Source organism: Pogoniulus pusillus, chromosome 34 (genome assembly GCF_015220805.1).
Source record: "Pogoniulus pusillus isolate bPogPus1 chromosome 34, bPogPus1.pri, whole genome shotgun sequence".
Lineage (NCBI taxonomy): Eukaryota > Metazoa > Chordata > Aves > Piciformes > Lybiidae > Pogoniulus > Pogoniulus pusillus.
Genome location: NC_087297.1, coordinates 8,608,389 through 8,630,441, shown reverse-complemented (window position 1 = coordinate 8,630,441; position 22,053 = coordinate 8,608,389).

Sequence of the window (22,053 nt, the reverse complement as noted above, 5' to 3'; positions counted from 1 at the left end):
ATTAAGAGAAACTGTGACCCATTAAACCAATCTATCTATGAAATATCCACTGTAGGTCTCCATAATATTTATGTTTAGATTAAAATAGGTGTATATGCCTGTCCATATGTCTGCTTGGAACTTTGGAAAGTCATTTGCCATCACTTTGTTCTTGAAAATAAAAGGAAAGAGGCAAAGATGCACTGATTGGTGTGTAATGACTTATGCCATTACTTATGGATTGTTAGCTTGGGTCCATATTGAAATACTATAGCTTCTTCTTTTCCCCCACGATCTCATCTGATTGAAATGAGACCTTTTAGTGATTGATCAAACATTTTCTAGCCCATGAAGTACAGTGGAAGTGCCGAGGTTGGGAACATCCTTCCCAGACCACCTTTCTCTCACTGACCAAATAAATTAGAGCCAGGTCAGGTTTACCACTGTTTGTTCTAGCTTCTTCCCTTGCCTGAGTTTGTACCAGGTCGTGTTCTCAATGGTTCATAACACTTGATACCAAGTGGGAGAAAAGATATCCTATATCATATGCATGACCCATTAATAGGGCATGTCATCCGAGGCCAGCTGGCACCTGCCAGTGTATATAGTGAGATCACAGTCTGCGTTTATACTTACAAATAAAAAAGGCCAGGGTCTCTTTTCTGTGAAGGGGCATAGTATCTTTTATAACCATATGGATATAGAGTCTTCATTCCAGGGCAGGGTGTTTTTTTTATGTTAACTTGTGGATAGAAACTCTGGTCTCTGCCAGCCCCAGCAACACACCCAGGAATTGTGTGGGAGAGTTCAGTTGCCCTGAACTGAAACCATGCCAGGAAGCATGCTAAATTCTGTAGTTGTTTTTAAGTTCAATTCAATAACATGCTATCATTATGTCACAGTCCTTGCCCTGTGTCTTGAATTTGAGTAGCTGCAGAGTCAGTTTCTGCATAAGACACAAATGCTAGAGGGGGCACAAAACTCTGCACTGACAGCACGTAAAGAAGGGGCTATATTCCCTCAGCCACAGTAACAGCAACAACCCTGCTGCTATCATCATGAGAAGGGCACCCTTGAGACCCATATCAACACTATGGTAAGGTGTACATATAAGGGACAGAAAGAAGCCTAACAGGATTTACAGGCATACAGAGATTTCAAACCCAAAACCCACAAACTTATTCTGCAAGATCTGACATGAGCTTTGTTTCTCTATTTATTTGTACAAACACAAGAACAGAAGGCTCAGGGGAGAACTTATTATCTCTACAACTACCTGAAAGGAGGTTGTAGCTAGCTGGGATTGGCCTCTTCTCCCAGGCACCCAATGACAGAGCAGGGTTAGGCTGGATGTAAGGAAAAAGTTCTTCACAGAAAGAGCGATTGTCATTGGAATGGGCTGCCTAGGGAGGTGGTAGAGTCACCATCCCTGGAGGTGTTTAAAAGGAGCTGGACGAGCCACTCAGTGACATGGTTTAGTTAATCAGAGGAATTAGGTCTTTTCCAACCTAGTTAATTCTGTGATTCTGTGAAGACACAGAGGCATGCTCCAGGAAGCCACTAGTCTTCTGTCCAGGTTAAAAAGTCCCCAGCCTCTCATCCTTTCTTCATAAGAGAGATGTTCTAGTCCTTAGTCATCTTTGCAGCCCTTTGCTGTACCCTCTCAAGCAGTATTGGTGCAGCTCAGTCAAATCAAATAATAATAACAATATCTGTACAGTCTGCATTGTACTGCTTGTTCTGATCACATGGTTTTTCTCATGAGAAACCACAGCTGAAATTTGCCAGGAGTTTGCATTTGTTCTTATTTGCATGCTGCCAGGAATGTTACATTTCCCAGACTTCAACATTTACGACAGACCTTTTCATTTAATCACTTTGTGGTTTTCCCCTTCAATTTCTAGCAAACTTTGCAACAGAACCAAATAATTGGAGCAAGTTAATCAATGATTTTTGTTGTTGTTGTTGTTGTTATCTCAATCAGAGGCTTGTATTGTACTCCTCAGTTTTGAAATTAAGGTTATTAGCCTCCAAAACATACATATTCAACACACCATGCAGCAAGGCAGTTGCACCCTTCTTACTAACATTAATGAAATGCTCATCAGCTGCTCCCTTATCTTCAAGCTGAATGCCTTATGTTTTTGTGTGCCTTTGAGTTATGTAATTTCCCTGTAGTCACAATATGTGTTATATTGGCTGATTTCATAGAATCAATCAGGGTTGGAAAGGACCACAAGGATCATCTAGTCCCAACCCCTCTGCCATGGGCAGGGTCACTCTACCCTAGATCAGACTGGCCAGAGCCTCATCCAGCCTGGCCTTAAACACCTCTAGGGATGAGGCTTCCACAACCTCCCTGGGCAACCTGTGTTATACGTGCTATATTGGCTGATTTACCTGCTCAGTTCTGAAAGGGCACAGATTCCTTGCTGGGATCACATGGTGAAGATACAGTCAGGAACAGAAAGGACAGGAAAAAATCCCAGGTCTCTGGGATATATGGGACTGTAATTTGTCCCTTATGGTCTTCCAGATAACACTCCAAACAACAACCTAAATCACCTTGAAAAAATTAGGGGTGACAAGGAGCAGTTGTTCTTTTTATTATGAGCCAGCCTCAGCATAAAAAAAGTTATGAGAGGAGCAATCCTTGGGATCAGAAAAACACTCTGATATAAAGCTTGATGACAGTTGTAAGCTACAGTGAACTCTGTCTTTGAGTGATTCTGTTTGTGTATATCCCTTATATGCTGTATTACTTTGCAGTCATTCTGATTGCTGCTGTCTACAACTACCTGAAGGGAGACTGTAGCCAGATGGAGGTTGATCCCCTTCTCCCAGGCAACCAGCACCAGAACAAGGGGACACAGTCTCAAGTTGTGCCAGGGGAGGTCTAGGCTGGATGTTAGGAGGAAGTTGTTGTCAGAGAGAGTGATTGGCATTGGAATGGGCTGCCCAGGGAGGTGATGGAATTGCCATCCCTAGAGGTGTTGCAGAAAAGCCTGTATGAGGCACTTAGTGCCATGGTCTGGTTGATTGGCTAGAGCTGGATGCTAGGTTGGCCTGGATGATCTTGGAGGTCTCTTCCAACCTGGTTGATTCAGTGATTCCAGGTAAGGTTGTCTTTATGCCCTACATCCACCATACCCATTTGTTTCAATATTTTTTACCAATGGCAACAGCAAATTTCGTACTTTGCTCACATAGAAGGAGATGATTAGGTTTTTAGATGATTATGAGTACAATAAATATATGCCTAAGCTATCACTGGATGTATTTGAAAGCAGTACATTGTTCATTATTATTCTATTACAGGAATGAAATTAGAAGACTCTGCCATTAGCCAAATGATGATAGCTATCACTTTTTAATCAAAATATATAATTTTATGGCTTATGAGTTAACTAATGGCTGTGGAGCCTGATTTGAGGTTGATACATCCATCATACACAGGTCTCAGAGAGGACTTTGGCTCATGTGACAAAAAATGCAGTTCAAAAGTATAGGTAGTGACTTGTTTTGCATCAGCTCTAGAGGTACAATGAGATTTGTACTGTGGTGGTGATTCTCTATCATATAACCTCCTTTGTCTGTAGCCCTCTATGTAACGGAGAGGGAGAGTTGCAGCTGTTGATGTTTTAAGCACCTACAGCTCATCTCTGCTGTGTCCTGGCTGCACAGCCTTGGCTCAGGCTGCTGAGAAAGTTGCTAAGTTGAGACAAAGCTGTGACAAAGTCTGTCAAGTCTTTAAAATGAGCCTTTTGGAGACATGAATCATGAGGAGCTCAATAATTCAAGCAGAAAAGTATTGGCCCAGAAGGGTGTAAACTTAACGGGAAGCTGAGGGTGCTGAGGAGTTATCAAGCTGTCAGTGCCATTCGTGTGTCAGCACTGGGGGAACTTGTAGAGAACTATACTTTAGCAGCTAACTTCCAGAGAGCCATAGACTCATAGAATCAACCATGCTGGAGAAGACCTCCTAGATCTTCCAGTCCAACCTAGCACCCAGCCCTATCCAATCAACTAGTCCATGGCACTAAGTGCCTCATCCAGTCTGGGAGGTCACCTTTTCCCCTCCTGACACCAGCAAAGTGTCTGAGTATTTCCTTGTGTGGAGAACACATTCATGCCTAGCCTAACAGCTTGTGAAATCCTAGCCAGCTTCTCTGTGCATTGGCCAATAGTTTTTACTATTAAGTGTATTGTTCAGAGATTGTCTTCACACAGCCCAAGGTACCTGCACAAACTGGCCCCAAAACGTAGCAGAAGCAGTGTGAACCTTGAAAAACATGCCTGTATTTTTTAAAAGAGTGTGACAGAGATCCATGTGCTTCTAATCAAGAATGAAACACATTGCATTTGCCAGAAGAATACTTAAGAAAACAGACTGCTTGGGGAACAATTTGATAAACCACAGATTTTTCTAGAGGTGCAGGAGAAGACAAAGAACTAGGGTAAGAAAGCATGACAGAACAAAGAACACAATTGCCTGTGTGCAGACCAATAACACCATTTTCCTCCCTGGAGCTGGTACTGAATGAAATAAGGAATGACTTTGGAAGTCTTGGTTAAAAGAAAGGTGCAGGCAGACTTCCTTGCTGTATTGCAAAACCCTCTGCTTTTGTAACACTTTTCTTTCTCCTGACATTAAATCATACTTTGTTCCAAACTGCTGCTGCTTTCCAAAGGAAAGCTAGTTTCCTAGCTTTCAGAGTCTGTCAAGCCTTTAAAATGAGAATTTTTGAGACATGAATCATGAGGAGTTCAATAATTCAAGAAGAAAAATATTGGCCTGACAGAGTGTAAAATCTCAAAGAGATTTTAAGTTTCCCAAGCCCATCAGGCTTACGGAAGAGTCCTGCTTGGTGCAGCATGCTTTGAGTTCCAAACTACAGGAAGGGAGCTGCAAAGCTCCAGCTAGTTTGGTGATGTGTGGCACTGGACCTCTTGTCCGGAGAAAGTAGAGATGCTGAAGGGAGGAGTAGAGATGCTTGAAGGGAGGATGTATCCAGGTGGGGTTGGTCTCTTCAGCCAGGGAAGCAGCAACATAACAAGGGGACACAGTCTCAAGTTGTGCCAGGGGAGGTCTAGGCTGGATGTTAGGAGGAAGTTGTTGGCAGAGAGAGTGATTGGCATTGGAATGGGCTGCCCAGGGAGGTGGTGGAGTCGCCGTCCCTGGAGGTGTTGAAGAAAAGCCTGTATGAGGCACTTAGTGCCATGGTCTGGTTGATTGGCTAGGACTGGGTGCTAAATTGGCCTGGATGATCTTGGAGGTCTCTTCCGACCTGGTTGATTCTATGATTCTATGAACCATGATATCCTGAAGTTTCCTAGCATATAAATAACCTTCAGGGACTCATCACAACCTGCAGCAGTGTTTGCATCTGTTTTGTTCTGTGATTGTTGAGAAATGTGTGTGTGTGTGCATTCCTTATAGTTATGGTTTCCTCTTTCAGGAGCTGGGAACTGGAAATGTCATTTTGTCTAAGATATTCTCTCCAGGAGACATCTGCTAACTTTTGCTAAATGCACCATGTCGGCATGTAATTGGAACTAAAGTCTAAGGTTATCAGCACATCTTAGGTAACCAGAAAAGCATGAAAATCCATTTCCTAGCTTGGAGAGCCAGATATTATTTAAATAAATGAGACCAGACAATGTTTCATTTCCTTCACTTGGAAAATAAGAAAGAGAATCAAAAGCTGCAAAAATGGAGGATTGTCCTTAGGATTCAAAGGTAGATGCAAGAGTCAATAGGTTGAGCTATGCCTTTAAATCATAGAATCATAGAATGGTTTAGGTTGGAAGGAACCTCAAAGCTCGTCCAGTTCCAACCCCCTGCCAGAGGCAGAGACACCTCCCACTAGAACAGGTCACTCAAGGCCTCATCCAACCTGGCCTTGAACACTTCCAGAGAGGGAGCAGCCACAACCTCCCTGGGCAACCTGCTCCAGTGTCTCACCACCATCACTGTAAAGAACTTCTCCCTAACATCTACTTTAAATCTCCCCTCTGCCAGTTTAAACCCATTACCCCTTGTCCTGTCATTACAAGACCTTGTCAATAGTCCCTCCCCAGCCTTCCTGTAGCCCCCTGGAAGGCCACTAGAATATCTCCTTGAAGTCTTCTCTTCTCCAGGCTGAATAGTCCCAACTCTTGTAGCCTGTCCTCACAGCAGAGCTGCTGCAGCCCTGTGATCATCTTCGTGGCCCTCCTCTGGAATCACCCTAACAGTTCCATGTCCTCCTTGTGTTGGGGGCTCCAGAAGTGCACACACTAAACAGTCTCCTGTTTCTGTCTTCTCAAGCTTGGATATTTTCTCATCTGCAACAATTTGTAATTTGTTTGCAAGCTGAGACATAAGAAGGATGAATTGCCTATAATACAGAATCGATACAGATATTGAAATGAAGTAAGGGAAAAGATTTTATGCTCTGGCAAATGTCACATGGGTTCAGAGATAGCTTGGCTGTAAATACACAGGACAGTATTTTACCTTGTTTACAGAGATGTGTACAGCATAAGCTGTTTAACTGATCAATGTGATGTGTGGAATAAATGGCTTCTGCTTTCTTTCTATGATCTTTAATATTTTCCTAACTTAAAAAGATTTGACTTTTTCAGTCAAAACTGCACTGTTGTTGAGGTGTACAGCTGCTTCTTCTTTTAATATCTGCAATTAAAGTTATATTGCAGAGTGCTGTCTAATGAGAGTGCTGTCTGTCTCTCTTGACACTTCTTTCTGGAGGGTGAGGGCTCCAGAGCACTTTTGCTCCAGAGCACTTTTGTTCCAGAGGACAGCAAGGGACCGCTGAGCTGGCTGGAAGTCTAAATTTCACCCTGTGGGAAATTCTGACATTCTGTAGTGTTTCCATCCTAAATAATAACACTTGAAGTTTCTCTCAGGAGGTGAATTTTATGGAGCATCTTGATTGGGAAACATGAACATGACCGTGATAAAATGCTTTCTTCTCTCCAGTTATGCTTAATCTCAGTAATACTTTCTGCAACATCACAAAGTCCCATCTCTGGCATGGAATTTGAGATTTCAGGTGAAGCTGTAGAGCAAAATCAATACCCAAAACTTATTCTAGTAGGAAATTGGTAGACTTAACTCGAACTCCAAACACAAAGCCAAAATGAACATTCTGGGTTTTCACCAAATAACATTTTGCAATAGACAGCTGTGCTGTACAAATAAACATTTAAACCATTCTGTTTGTTATTTCTCCATCTCAGTCTCATATTGCAGAAGCTAGCACTAAGCTTCACAGCATGCAGGGGTCAGTACTGGCTGCTGTCTTTGCTTGTTAGTGTATTCTCTTTTGTAATAATAAAAAAGAAACTCAAACCCTGAATATAATCAAAACACAAACTCTTTAAAATATCATAGAATCAACCAGGTTGGAAGAGAACTCTAAGATCATCCAGTTTGACCTATCTCCCAGTCCTGTCCAATCAACCAGACCATGGCACTAAGTGCCAGACCATGCCACTAAATGCCTCATCCAGGCTTTTCTTGAACACCTCCAGGGACAGTGACTCCACCCCACCTGGCTACAATGGCCCTTCAGGTAGTTATAGATTACTATGAGGTCTGCCCTGAGCCTCCTCTTCTCCAGAGAAACAACCCCAGCTCACTCAGCCTCTCCTCACAGGGCTGTGCTCCAAGCCTCTCACCAGCTTCATCACTCTTCTCTGGACATGTCCCAGTACCTCAACATCTCTCTTGAATTGAGGAGCCCAGAAGTGGACACTGAGCATAGGGGAAGAATGACCTCCCTTGTCCTACTGGCCACACTGTTCCTGATGCAGGCCAGGATGTCATCAGCTCTCCTGGGCACCAGGATACATTGCTGGCTCATGTTCAGCTACTGATCTACCAGCACCTCCAGGTCCCTTTCTTTCTGGCTGCTCTCCAGCCACTCTGTCCTCAGCCTGTAGCACTGATTGGGGGTTTTGTGTCCAAAGTGCAGAACCCTGCACTTGGCCTTGTTAAATTTCATCCCATTGGCCTCTGCCTACCCATCCAGTGAGTGCATGTAGCCCCACACCCAGAACAGCTGAATGGTACCAAGGTGTCATTGGGATCAAAACTTGTCATGCTGGGGAAATAAGTACTTCATCTTGTCACAGATCACATGCCTTGATTTATTGCTGAACCTATACTGTCCTGTGTCCCTGTCACACCAAGAAGCTCAGCTGCCACAGGAAAATGCTCATCTGCCTCAAATAATGCTTTTAGGAAACTCTCTTTTGGTTTCTCCTGATTGCCTTTTGGGATATCTTGGGTAAAAGCCCTTTCTGTTACTGAGGGGAAATAGCCAAACACAAAATAAAGAAAATGAACAAGTGGTAGAATAGCTGCTTTGGGAAAAGTAAGACTTGGGCTTTCTGTGGCAGGTGGTTCATGTAAACCCCATTTGGGCTTTCCATGGACAAAAGGTGTGCTGAGAAAATATGGACAAGTTTCCATTTCACATATTAGGTATCCATAGTCCTGAAACCCAGCTAGTTCTTACATTCTCCCATAGGAAAAACAGCATTAATTTAGACTGATCAAGGAAACAGAGATGCAGCCTGAAAGGGATATCATATAAAACCAACAGAGAAAATGCATCACTGACTATAAGGTCAGAGGAATGTAAGGAATGCTTTGGTTTCTTCTGTAATATGCTCCTAAAACTTTAACCTTATTGTAGCTGCCTTAAGTCTAGCAATTTGTGTGTGAAAAATTTCCCCCCCCCTAGAGTACAAACTAAGTGAGGTGTTCACCTGCATATGTTCTTCTGCATCGGAGACATTTAGTCACATCTTTTGTCCACTGGCTCTTGAAAGGAAGAATTTGGGGCCTTTGAATACTACTATAATTTTGAGAAGATGTAGAATTGCTCATAAGTCTTGAACCAGAAGATGGTAAAGGCAAAAACTGCTCTATTAGTGCTGAGCCACAACTTTTGGCATCAAGAAGGCTTCTCTGGTAAATCTACATTCTTAGGCACTGTTGTGGCATAAAACACCTTGTTGGGATGGCAGCAGTTTGCATCAGGTCTCCAGATCAGGCAGTACTTTCATGCTGCTGACTGCATGAGGTATTTGTGGCTTTGTCAAGAATTCAGGACGTTTCTTTTATATGAAAAAATTTCACACACACATTTAAAAGAAATCTTTTACTAAAATGAAAGTTGAACAGAAATTATAATCTCAGTGAAAAACCAAGAGAGATGAATTCTAGGCTGTGCTGTGCACCCTTTTCTTCACACAGAGGCTAAAGGACATGATTTACTCTATTTAATTTCTGTGCCAGTTAATTTGAACTGAAGGATTGTAGAAATATGTTGATGATTAACAATTTTTGAAAGAATCTGATCTGGCAAAATCTCCTCTTAAACTTCACTCTGTTGATTCCATTAAGTAACCTCTGGTTTTCCCTTAACATAAAGCATGGGATAATTGATGTCTTCTATTAAATGGGATGCTTTATTTTTAATGAAGAGAGGCTGCCTGAGGATTACAACCAGATTTATGCCTTATGCTATTCCACTGAAGTCAGCAGATAAAATAGGGTAGAGTGTGACCATTCTCTACCTTTGTAAAACCAACTTTATCTTTGTGAAGTGAAGCCAACAGCAGTCCTATTGCACTGCTTTTATTTTACTGAGTTGTACTTTTTTTCTCCCTCATATTTTGTACATCACAGGTCTTCTTAAACTGTGCATTTGTTTATATGACAGCTATTACAAAGCACCCCTCTGTGGAGATTATTGTAGCCTGCTTGGACGTTGAGAAAAGCTACTATATGGCAAAGCATATTAAAATTAGAAGAGAGTCTGCATCCTTCCTTTTCTCCTATAATGCAAGGAAAGTTCCTTGCTGCAATTAATGCCCAGTTCATCTCTGCAACAGGTGTAATTTATATGGATTGCACCCCCAAATCTCAGATAAGCCAGAAAAAAATGTATTAGAACCTTTATGGCACTACTGCAGTTGTGAGAGAAGTGAGTTATCCTGTTAGTTGTTCTGCAGGCTTATTGAGTATGCAGCTGGGGTTTTGTTCTTGTTTTGCATTACTTCCATATCATTCATTTCCAACAGAGGATGCTTGCTGTGAGCACAGCAGAATCTACAACCAAAAGGACGCCTTAACCAGAAAGGCAGTGACAGAGTCACGGAATCACAGAATCAAAGAATGTTAGGGACTGGAAGTGACCTCAAAAGATCACCCAGTCCAGACCCCCTGTAGAGCAGGATCACCTACACCAGATCACACAGGAATGCATCCAGGCAGGTCTTGAATATCTCCAGAAAGGGAGACTCCATAACTCCCCTGGGCAGCATGTTCCAGTGTTCTGTCATCCTCACAGTGAATAAATTCCTCGGCGTGTTTACACAAAACTTCCTGTGTCTGAACTACAAGGAGTGTGTTAATTACACAGACCAAAGCAATATGTGATGTTTGGAGAAAAGAATGACAATGGTTAACTTGCATGTACAAGAGCTCCCAAGCACCAGCAAGAGTTATACAAAGGGACAGAAAAAGGAGCTCTGGCTCATAGGCACTGATTCTATGATTCTGGCTTACCCCTTTTACTATTTCTCATCTAGAGCTTATTTCCCACTTTTTCTTACATGGAGCTTAATAATTCTTTCAATATTTATTTAATATTTTAATAAATATTTTTATATTTCTTGTCTAGAGCTTAATGTTCAAATAGAATCATAGAATCAACCAGATTGGAAGAGACCTCCAAGATCATCCAGCCCAACCTAGCACCCAGCCCTATCCAATCAACCAGACCATGGCACTAAGTGCCTCACCTAGGCTTTTCTTCAACACCTCCAGGGATAGCAACTGCACCACCTCCCTGGGCAGCCCATTCCAATGACAATCACTCTCTCTGCCAACAACTTCCTCCTAACATCCAGCCTAGACCTGCCCCACCACAACTTGAGACTCTCTCCCCTTGTTCTGTTGCTGGTGCCTGGGAGAAGAGCCCAACCCCACCTGGCTACAGCCTCCCTTCAGGTAGTTGTAGACAGCAATGAACTCTGCCCTGAGCCTCCTCTTCTGCAGGCTGCACACCCCCAGCTCCCTCAGCCTCTCCTCGTAGGGCTGTGCTCAAGGCCTCTCCCCAGCCTCATCGCCCTTCTCTGGACATGCTCAAGCATCTCAATGTCCCTCCTAAACTGGGGGGCCCAGAACTGAACACAGTACTCAAGGTGTGGTCTAACCAGTGCAGAGTACAGAGGCAGAATGACCTCCCTGCTCCTGCTGGCCACACCATTCCTGATGCAGGCCAGGATGCCACTGGCTCTCTTGGCCACCTGGGCACACTGCTGGCTCATCAGTACCCCCAGATCCCTCTCTGTTTGGCTGCTCTCCAGCCACTCCGACCCCAGCCTGTATGATAGGGTTTGTTAAGGATTTTTTTGTTTAAATGACACCGTTTAGCAATGCCTCTCAAACCTGAAAGGAGAAGAAAACAGAGGATACAGACTCTGAAATCCTCAATCACTGCTTGCATTTTAATGTTTCCTGATCTGCAGCATCACTCACGGTGTTTTTCCAAGTTCTGTGTAATGAAGGTGACCTTTTCCCTTCACAGGAAAAAAAAAAAACCTAAATAATTAATCGTCTGTCTGGTAGCAGCGTCAATAAACACAGTCATCATTTCTTGGGCTTTCTGACAGTGGCGGTGGAAAAGTAACCGGCTAAGGTGCGCGGAGCTCCTTTCGCGCCAGCGGCTTCCTCTGGGTTCGCAATGCCCTCTCGTGGTCGGAGCAGGCAGCTACAGCACTAGGAGCGGCCTGAGCCGCCTTGGCCGTTACAGCGTTCTCGCATCACTGCCGGCTACAGATTCCAGAATCACAGAATCAGGCAGGGTTGGAAAGGACGACAAGGATCAGCCAGTTCCAGCCCCCCTGCCATAGGCAGGGACACTCTACCCTAAAGCAGGCTGCCCAAGGCCTCATCCAGCCTGGCCTCAAACACCTCCAGGAACAGGGCCTCAACCACCTCCCTGGGCAACCCATTGCAGCCTTTCAGAAACCACTCTCATGCTGAACAGCTTCCTCCTCACATCCAGTCTGAATCTCCCCACCTCCAGCTTTGCTCCATTCCCCCTAGTCCTGTCACTCCCTGACAGCCTAAAAAAGTCCCTCCTCAGCTTTTCTGTAGCCCCCTTCAGATCCTGGAAGGCCACAAGAAGGCCACCTGGGAGCCTCCTCTTCTCCAGACTGCACAGCCCCAACTCTTTCAGCCTGTCCTCATAGCAGAGCTGCTCCAGCCCTCTGAGCATCCTTAAGAAGAGCCATTTTTTCTCTTCCTGATGTTGTTCCCTTCCTGTTAAGTCTGGATTGAATCATAGAATCATAGAATCAACCAGGTTGGAAGAGCCCTCCAAGATCATCCAGTCCAACCTATCACCCAGCCCTGGCCAGTCAACCAGACCATGGCACTAAGTGCCCCAGCCAGGCTTTTCTTGAATACCCCCAAGGACGGTGCCTCCACCACCTCCCTGGGCAGCCCATTCCAATGCCAATCACTCTCTCTGACAACAACTTCCTCCTAACATCCAGCCTAGACCTGCCCTGGCACAACTTGAGACTGTGTCCCCTTGTTCTGTTGCTGGTTGCCTGGGAGAAGAGGCCACCTCCCACCTGGCTACAGCCTCCCTTCAGGTAGTTGTAGACAGTAATAAGATCACCCCTGAGCCTCCTCTTCTCCAGGCTGAACAGGCCCAGCTCCCTCAACCTCTCCTCATAGGAATTGTGCTCCAGGCCCCTCACCAGCTTTGTTGCCCTTCTCTGGACATGTTCCAGCACCTCAACATCTCTCTTCAATTGAGGGGCCCAGAACTGGACACAGGACTCAAGGTGTGGCCTGACCAGTGCTGAGTACAGGGGCAGAATAACCTCCCTTGTCCTACTGGCCACACTGTTCCTGATGCAGGCCAGGATGCCATTGGCTCTCTTGGCCACCTGGGCACACTGCTGGCTCACCTTCAGCTTACTATCTATCAGTACCCCCAGGTCCCTTTCCTCCTGGCTGCTCTGAAATGTTAGTATTGCATTAGCCAAGCCACAGAAAAGACTATGCTGCTAACATTTAAACTCAAATCTTTTAATACACTGTTGTGTGGCACAGCATTTTGGTGTGGGTCAGTAGCTGCTCCTGTCACATGCCGGTACAGCTGTGAGCTTTAATGAAATGAATCATCTCCTTTTTTTTTTTGCCACTCCTCTTGCAGAGGGCCTCTTTAAATCTCTTTTTTGAACTAGTTGGCTAAAAAAAAATGCAACTGCACTTCCACACTGGTTGGAGTTACTCGTGGTTATATTGGTGTTCCTTTAGTTCATTGTTAAAATCCAAACTGGTGGGAGAGCTTTCAAAGAGCACTGCATGAAAGGCAGGAACATCTCCACACTGGTATCCATATGAAACACCTGTCAGAGGCTTTGTTAGCATTTCAAAGACAGACATTGAGGAATATAGAGTGCTAGAAAACTAATAAAATCTAGGTTTTTTACAAAAGACAAGGCAACCAGGAGGAAATACATTAAATTGCAATGCAAGAAACAAAACCCAAGGGTCACTGCAGTCTTCTGATGTAGATGTACAGCTCTGCTGCCACTATGCACGGCTTGAAGACTTAAGTGAAAAATGCTCTGTAAAATATTACAAAATTCATGGAATGTTCCTACTGAAAGAGGAAGAAATGTTGGACTCCACAGTTTTATGTATGTATTTTAACCCAGTCTAGTGACCCTTGCTAGATAACACCTCTTCTAGATAACGCCCCTTCTAGAGCCCCTGACAGCAAGCATGAGTGGGAACAGAAAGAACAGACAGCAAGTTCCATTTCACTTGCCACTATTACCAATGAAACTGAAGTCTTAGGAATAAATTGCATCTATACTCAAGGGCATAAATTGGCAAGGCCCCTTCCTGTGAGTCCTGTATCCTTCTCTTTTATGAAATAAGGGAATCACTCTTAAAACAGAAAAAAGCATTTGAGTGTTACAGTATCACAGTATCACTGTAACACCAAGGTTGGAAGAGACCTCATAGATCATCAAGTTCAACCCTTTACCACAGAGCTCAAGGCTAGACCATGGCACCAAGTGCCACGTCCAATCTTGCCTTGAACAGCCCCAGGGATAGCGACTCCACCACCTCCCCGGGCAGCCCATTCCAGTATCCAGTTATATTGCATTTCCTCAGTCTTCTCCAGAGGTATGCTGAGGGACCTCACAAAAAGTTTGGCAGTAAAGCTCAATTTCAGTGTATCGTAATGGAAGCATAGAGAAAAAAAAAAAACACTTGGAAGAGTACAAAATAATGGTTAGGAAAAGATATTGAGCTTGAAAAGACTGCTTCTGGCAACTTCAGTTATAAGAAGGTACAGATGTATTCCACTATAGTTATATATAATATACATAGGTATACTCTACCTATATAGATTATACAACATTTTCCCTTCAGAACTGTAGGCAATGTTACACTTAGAATATGAATTGATGCACACTTGCTTATCTGTTGGGGTTTGTATTAGCAGGAGATGCACCTGTTTTTTTCTGAGGGCAGATAGTGAGCAAACAGTTTTATTCATCTCGAGGCAAAGTTTGAAGAGTCATTTTGACAGGCTATGGATTTTAATCATCTAGGTATTGAGTAGCTTAGGAATCTTTATTTCTTCATCATTGTTTAACTAGTTTTATAGTAGAATATTTGTCTTCAGTTTTAGGTAGAAATTCATGACAGCTTTACGTGATTGATTTGTCTCTCTGTTTGGAAGGTAACTTAAAAATGTGAAAAATTGATCTCACTGTCTCTTGAACAGCAAAAATATAAGGAGGTGAAGGTGGACGTGTTACAGATAGACATATAAATACTCTTCTCTCTCTTTAAAACTGCACTTTTGTTTTGGATCTCTTTGATGCTCTGCTCTATCATAAAAAGCCTCCAAGCAGAAAGTTCTTTGGCTGTAGTTGATACATGGAAAGTATAACCATGTGAATGAAATACCAAAATACATCACTTCTGTACATTGATGGTAGTGGATGAAGTATTTAGTGAGTCAGAAGGCTCTTAGGACATATACAGCTATGCTAAAGATTAAATGATTTTCCGAAGATTAGGCAGAGGTTGTTGGATATGAGGCAGAAGTTGGTGGATAAGAGAATCACGAGAGAGTCATATGCTGGCAGATGCAGTCTTATCTCACTCTCAGTACACTAAATACAAGATTCCAACCCTTTAGGCATAAAAAGATCATTTGTAACAGTGCACTCTTTGTTTTGTGGTCTTTGTGATAGTAAGACTTCATTTTTCAGCAAAAAAAATCTTTTCCTTTCTCCTTTTTCCCTTCTTCATCATAGAAAATAGACATATGTGGGTCTTTGTTGGAATTTGTAGGGACTCATTTTGAGAATTCTCAGAGCTTAGAATAAAGAAGTCACAAAGGAGCTGCCAGATGCAGACAGGGTTTGGCTCTATTGTACAAGATCTGTCCAATACAGCAGCTTAGATCCCTCCTTTTATTGCACTCTTAGGTCTGATAAAGGCTGGATTTTGTTAGTGTGATGAGTTGTCACAGTCACACAGACATTACATAATTTGGAATTCATCCATGCCTGAGTATCCTGGGAATACAAAACTCATTTCATGTCATGTAAGGGCTTAGAGGCACAATTTATGTGAAATCAAACTATTAACAATGTGATATGTTACACTTCCCTCCCGCCCTTGAAAATTTCCACATATACTTCTACTGCCAATATCATACATAAACATAAACTTATCACATCTTACCCATACTCATGGAAGGGAAACTTGCAGATAGGTTTAACTTCTTGGCCTGGAAGAGAGAGTCCTGGAACACAGGCCTTGTGAAGAGAGGCTGAGGGAGCTGGGGTTGCTTAGCCTGGAGAGGTTGGACTGAATGATCTTGGGAGGTCTCTTCCAACCTGGTTGATTCTATGATTCTGTGACCTCATTGCTGTCCACAACTGCCTGAAGGGAGGCTGTAGCCAGGTGGGGGTTGGCCTCTTCTCCCAGGCAACCAGCAGCAGAAAAAGGAGACATAGTCTCAAGTTGTGCTGGGGGAAGTATAGGCTGGATGTTAGGAGGAAGTTGTTGGCAGAGAGAGTGATTGGCATTGGAATGGGCTGGCCAGGGAGGTGGTGGAGTTGTCGTCCCTGGAGGTGTTGAAGAAAAGACTGGCTGGGGCACTTAGTGCCATGGTCTGGTTGACTGGATAGGGCTGGATGATAGGTTGGACTGGATGATTTTGGAGGTCTCTTTCAACCTGGATGATTCTATGATTCTATGATTCTTTGCATTTGTCTTTCTGAAGACACAAATGAGAAGGTCACCCTTCAGAACAGTTATTTTATTGCAATGTCCATTTCATGCCAGTATTGGACACATAGAGATTTTGTATACATTGTGAAGAAATGTTTCATGTTACTGACAGGACACATCAGCCTCTTTAAAGTTCCTTGCCTGCTCCCTCCCTTTAATTTACACTTTGTCACTCCTTCCTTTTGCACTCTTCTTCATTGCTCCATTTTCCATAGTTACCTTATTATTCCACCCTGCCTCCTGAATGCTTTTGCCTTTATTTTTCACTTGATATTGTGTCCCCTGTCTTTAACTCTATTTTCTTTGAGTTTCATTTGCACTCTCTCCAATGTAATTTTATATACATCAGTTTACTTGCATTGCTGTGTTCTTTGCCACCTGATCTTCTCCACTCTATTTTCAGTTCCATTCAGATCTGGATTTTTTAAGTTTCATCCTCAAAGCACTTTTTTTTGGGAGGGAGAGGATACATTTGTATTTAAGAATATTTTACCTGTTTCACATTATTTAATTTTTTTCCATGGAGCTAATGGTTTTGGAAACAAAATACCAAGGCTTTCATGTAAATTTGAAACCTAATGAGAACCTGTATTGTTACTTAGGAATTAATGTGTTTGGTAGTAGCTTCATAGTAGATTTCAAAAGGTAAATGGATGAAAATAGGTCACTAGTTTTTAACAGAAAAAAAAGCAGGATAAGTCAACGTCTGCCCATGCTGAATGAGCTTATTTTGTAGCTGTACTTTTGACAGTGTGATACAGTCATTTCCTCTCACAAACCATGTATTAGCTTCCTTAAGAAAAGACAAACCCTGGAGAAGAAAGTTAAGCTTGGGAATTTCTGCTGCCTTAGAGATGTGATGTGCTTCTCCTTCAATTCTAGGTGTTTTCCCTTCTTCTCCACCTTTTCTGTGCACATTAGTCTAAAGCTGTGGTCTTATGTCTTAATCTCCATGCATTTTTTCCTCTTAATGAATAATGTCAACATGGTAAGATGAAAAGAAGGATTTTTGAGATGTTGGTAAAGCCTTTTCTTTTGGTTAGATATGTTCTTTGTCACTATTGAATTGTATGATAAGTAATATGTGGTACAATATATATGCTTTATACAAATATATTGAGATATAATAACAGATAAGGAAGGAGAAGCCACAAATATTTCTAAGGCACTCTTGAAAGGTAACTGCTCCAAATATGATTAATTAAAAAATGATGGTGTGAATTGTCTGACTGCAAAAGATCAATAAAGTTGCTTCTCCTTTCTGGTCTCCCTCCCTGTCCTCCACATGCACTCTGCTAAGCTTTAGGCTGTCCACTTTGCCCATATTGCTCCCAATGGGTTTTCGTCACAGATTAGAAGTGACATTAGTAGTGTACTTTCACAAGACCAGGTGTGGCTGGAGGTAACTTATTCCTCTTCTTCAGTTAAATATTGGCTTTCAGATGGAAAGCCCAACCTGAAGATCATGACCCATAGATTGAAAGAGCCTTCTTAACCCAAGGTCTGTTCTCTCTGTCCACCCAAATACATATGTGTGTACAAACACCTCTAAGAAGGAGCTGACCACAACATGTTTGCACTGTATCACAGAAGGGGTGGTTGCTGGCTTTTGTTGTGTTTGATTGTGCTTGGTGGCCAGTTTTACAGACCTTCAGTTTATTTTCAAGGAGCTCTGTGAATTATTTTTCTGAGAGGGATGTAATTTGGTTCAGTGTTGCCTAGCACACCACATTTTTGGATCTCGACTACAACATAGCATTTATTGAGCAAGCTTGTGTAACCTTTTCCTCTGTACTCATGTTGTGCTCCCAGAGAATGGATATCTAGGAAGCTTCTAGTGTGGGACTTTCTGTGTTTCTGTGACATTAGACAGAGAAACTATAATTTTGTGACAAGGAGATTAGTTTTAATGATGCGGTTTGATTGCACTAAAAGTGTTTTAACCAAGCCTATTTCAACCCATGCTGAAATTGCTAATACCTGATTCTTTAGCAAAGCACTGATTCTAGCCCCAGTATACGCATTTAGAGAGGACTTAGGGACCGTAAGTTTGGATCTGACCCTATGAGTACTGATAATATGACTCACCCAAGTTACTTCATTTCTGGAAACCATACAGTCTTTCATTGCAAGAAGGATGACAGGCTGGTTTCTGTCTTTCACTGCCATGATTCTGGCTTCCATAATCATAATTCTCATCTATATGCAGCTAACAAATGCACTTAAATCAAAGTCATGCACCAGCGCATGACTACTGATGAGCTCTGAGGAAAGCAGCATCCAGACAAGAATGTTGAACCTAACTCCTTATATATTCTGCATGCTGTTCTGAGACAAGAATCTCTCTGCATGACTAATTCATCTTCAAACCCAGCATTGACCAAACAGAGAGATTCTTCTCTCCCTTAAAAAATATTTTAAGTGATCAAAGGGAGTCTATCACTGTGTCAGGCAGAAAAGGGCACTGGCTCAAGTATATTGATCAAGGAAATGCTCTTGCTACTCAGGGCATGGAGAAAGATCAAGACCAAAGCTTCAGATTATAAAAGACAATAATCAGATGTCACTCACCAAGAAAGTCCCCCTGAGAATACAGTGACAATAGGTTGTTCCACTCATTGCAGCTTGGTTTTTTCCTACGTGTTTGCTACGGCTTTCAAAAACAGAAGAGGCAATACAGCCCTCATGCATTATAAGAAGTTGAATGTAAATAAATAAAGGCCTTAAATAAGTAAATCCTGGCTGTTTCCTCTAGCAAAGAACTCCTCTGAGAGCAAATATGTTTTCTCTGCATTTCTGACTGTCTCCTCGACCTTTACATTGAGAAGAAGCTACTGTGGTGGCTCTTCAGTGCTTACTGAGCAGTCAGTAAGAGCTTCCACATCACACCCCGAGAGCAGGATTTTTGTATACTATGGAATAAATCAACAGAAATTAAGCCCTGTCAATGTGTCTTCACAAGCTGGGAAGAAAGGGTGCATGATGACAGAATGTGGAATATATCTGTCATGCAAAACAGGAGCACAGCAAGGGAAAAGGTTGGTGTTACTAGGATTTATTACTCCAGCCCAGGGTTCCAGCCTTTAGCACAGCAGTTGGCTCTGTAACAGAAAAGCTAAGGAGATGCAGCGGAGCAGGCTATGGAGCTGCTCAGTCAATCCTTTAGGAGTTCGTGTGTTAACATAACATAGTTAAAATCTTATTTTCCTGCTTAAAATGTCTTTTCTGGTGATCTGATGAACTGGGACAGCTCTTTCCTCTGATGAGTGCCCTACTTACCTCCAGCCCAGTAGGCCCCAGGTACAGGCTGTAACTGCAAGCCTTACAAACTGTCCCTGCAGATGTTTCCTCAGGAGGAGAGGCCAAATCCTGTTCTTTCCTTCTGTTCCCCACAAATGAGTAACTGACAAGAAAATCCTATAAGGAGAACAACAGGAGCCACTTTCCTCAGCTGCTGCTTCTTTATCTGCTGCACACACAGCCTCCCTAAGTGGGTTTTGTAGGGGGAAGGCATGATCAAGGCAACAAAAGGCAACAAGACACCAAGTGACAGTGTGTTTTCAGTTGAAACATGCCCTTAAACCTTCAGCCTACACATTAATCATTGAGTGACATCAAGGATTCTCTTCACAATTTGATCTGACTGGTGCACTTAATTTACCTACTGCATCAAACAGCTGTTCAGCTTCTGCTGAATTTGAAAGCAAATGTAATTAGTGCATGTTCAGTGCTGCTTCTTCATTACCTTGCCAGCCTGTATCATTGGAACAGTTAATTACTGCAGAGACAATGGCTTGACTTACCTGGTACAGTACATGATTATTCATCATTGATTCATTTTTCCCTCTTCTCTGGTAAGTTTGTTAACATCCCTGGCAGTACTTAACAGTGAATCCCCTTTTACATTTTATGTCTTCTCAAATGTTACTCAAATTCTCCAGGTGGCTCACATCTCTAGATGTTAGCAAGACGTGAGGCATAGTGTCAGATGACTCTACATGTACCTGCAGAAATAACTTGAGTATGAGATTCACAGCAAAATGAGCTGTTCAGTCACTGCCCGTCTCAACTGTCCTTGGACTTGGGAACCTGCTCCTTGCTCAAACTCAAGGAATTGCCTTCTTTCAGCCATGACTTAAAAATAATGCTGGGAAAAGGAAAGTTTTTTCCATAATTAGTCTGGTTCTCCATAGACTTCCTCTACTCCTACACAAGTTTTCTGAATGGCTTTCAGTGTGCCTTTTAGCTCCCCTCTGCCTCAGTACTCTATCACTAAAATAAAGGTAGCTGACTTCCCAGCCCTGACTAGCAGATGTCATGGAATCCTCTTGGATACAGCATCCCTTCTTGAAAGGAAGCTCTGCCTGAATGGAATGTGGGGACTCTGCATTTATTGGTGACCTCCAGGTTGGTAGAGGACAGATTGCACAGTACATCTGCCAGCCCTGGACCTTTCTGCAGTGCACGTGCAGGTCAGCTGGGCTGTGCTGGCACAGCAGCACACCATACTTCTCAGAAATGCCAGATTTAGGCAATTACTGCACATGTTCCACATCCTTGCCAGGAATATGCAAAATAGCCCTAAACTGTCCTTCTGCATCCTTCTCCCATCAGGTTGCAAGATAGACCTGGCTCTCTGGCAAAGGAAGGTCACCTAAGTTTTTAAGGCAGGCTTTAGTAATCTGCAGAGTGATGCATGTTCATTTTTTCATACAGGAAAGCTTGTGACTGTTCCTGGAAGGAAAAAAAACCACTGTTAACAACCAAGGAAATGCATAAAATTGTATGTGGCAGTTCTGGATAGAGAGGCTATGGAAAATTCTTAGCAAAGATGCTTGAATAAAAAGAAATGTTTGCAGGAGTGTGGTGTTCAGGGACGATTTGAAGGAACTGAAACAGTGCTCCTAGAGCAATTCAGGAGGCGAATAGTCCTGTTGGCTACCACAGCACTGTGCTGGCACTTAGAGGTCTGTAGAGTAGAAGTGCAAGGACTGCTCTGCCACCTGACAGAGACTGTATTTTTCAAAGGCTTTGCATGATCTGACAGATCAATGCCTGACATTTATTTGGTTTGCTCATTCTTTCTTCTCATGGCTCTGCTCCTTTTTTTATCTGACTCTCCTACATGAAACTTTCTTATTATACATTTCACAAAGAATCCCAACAAACAGTCTGCATGAGCAACTAAGTTGTCCACAAACAATAAACTGCAAAGCAATGTCTGACCTGTACATCAAACCCTTGTGGTAGCAAGGAGCTGTATAGAACAGCAGATAGTTGCTTTCATATGCTGCACCCTTCTGACTTGTGGTAGGGATTAAAACTCTTTCAATATTAGCTCATTTTATTAGGTTTATTTTAAACTGCCTTAGCCCTCAAGGTTATTTCTGGGGTACCTCATTTCATTCCATAAAGAAGAAGTGATCAAGTGGGAAAAATCACCCCATGCAAGGTAGGCAGTTTGGCAGTCACTGATGACAGGGGCACAGATCAAGTGAAACTTAAGGCAAAGTTACCCTTAATCTCCTCAAGGAGCAGCCTCTGCATCCTGCTCAAGTCACTTCAAAAGCTTAAACTTCACATCATGGTGATCTCTCCTGTGTGCTGGTAAATAAACTGAGTACTAGGCACTTCCAAAACAGCTAAGCAGTTTCTAGCAGCTAGCACAGCCTGCCTGATCACCCACATAAATATTGACTCATTTG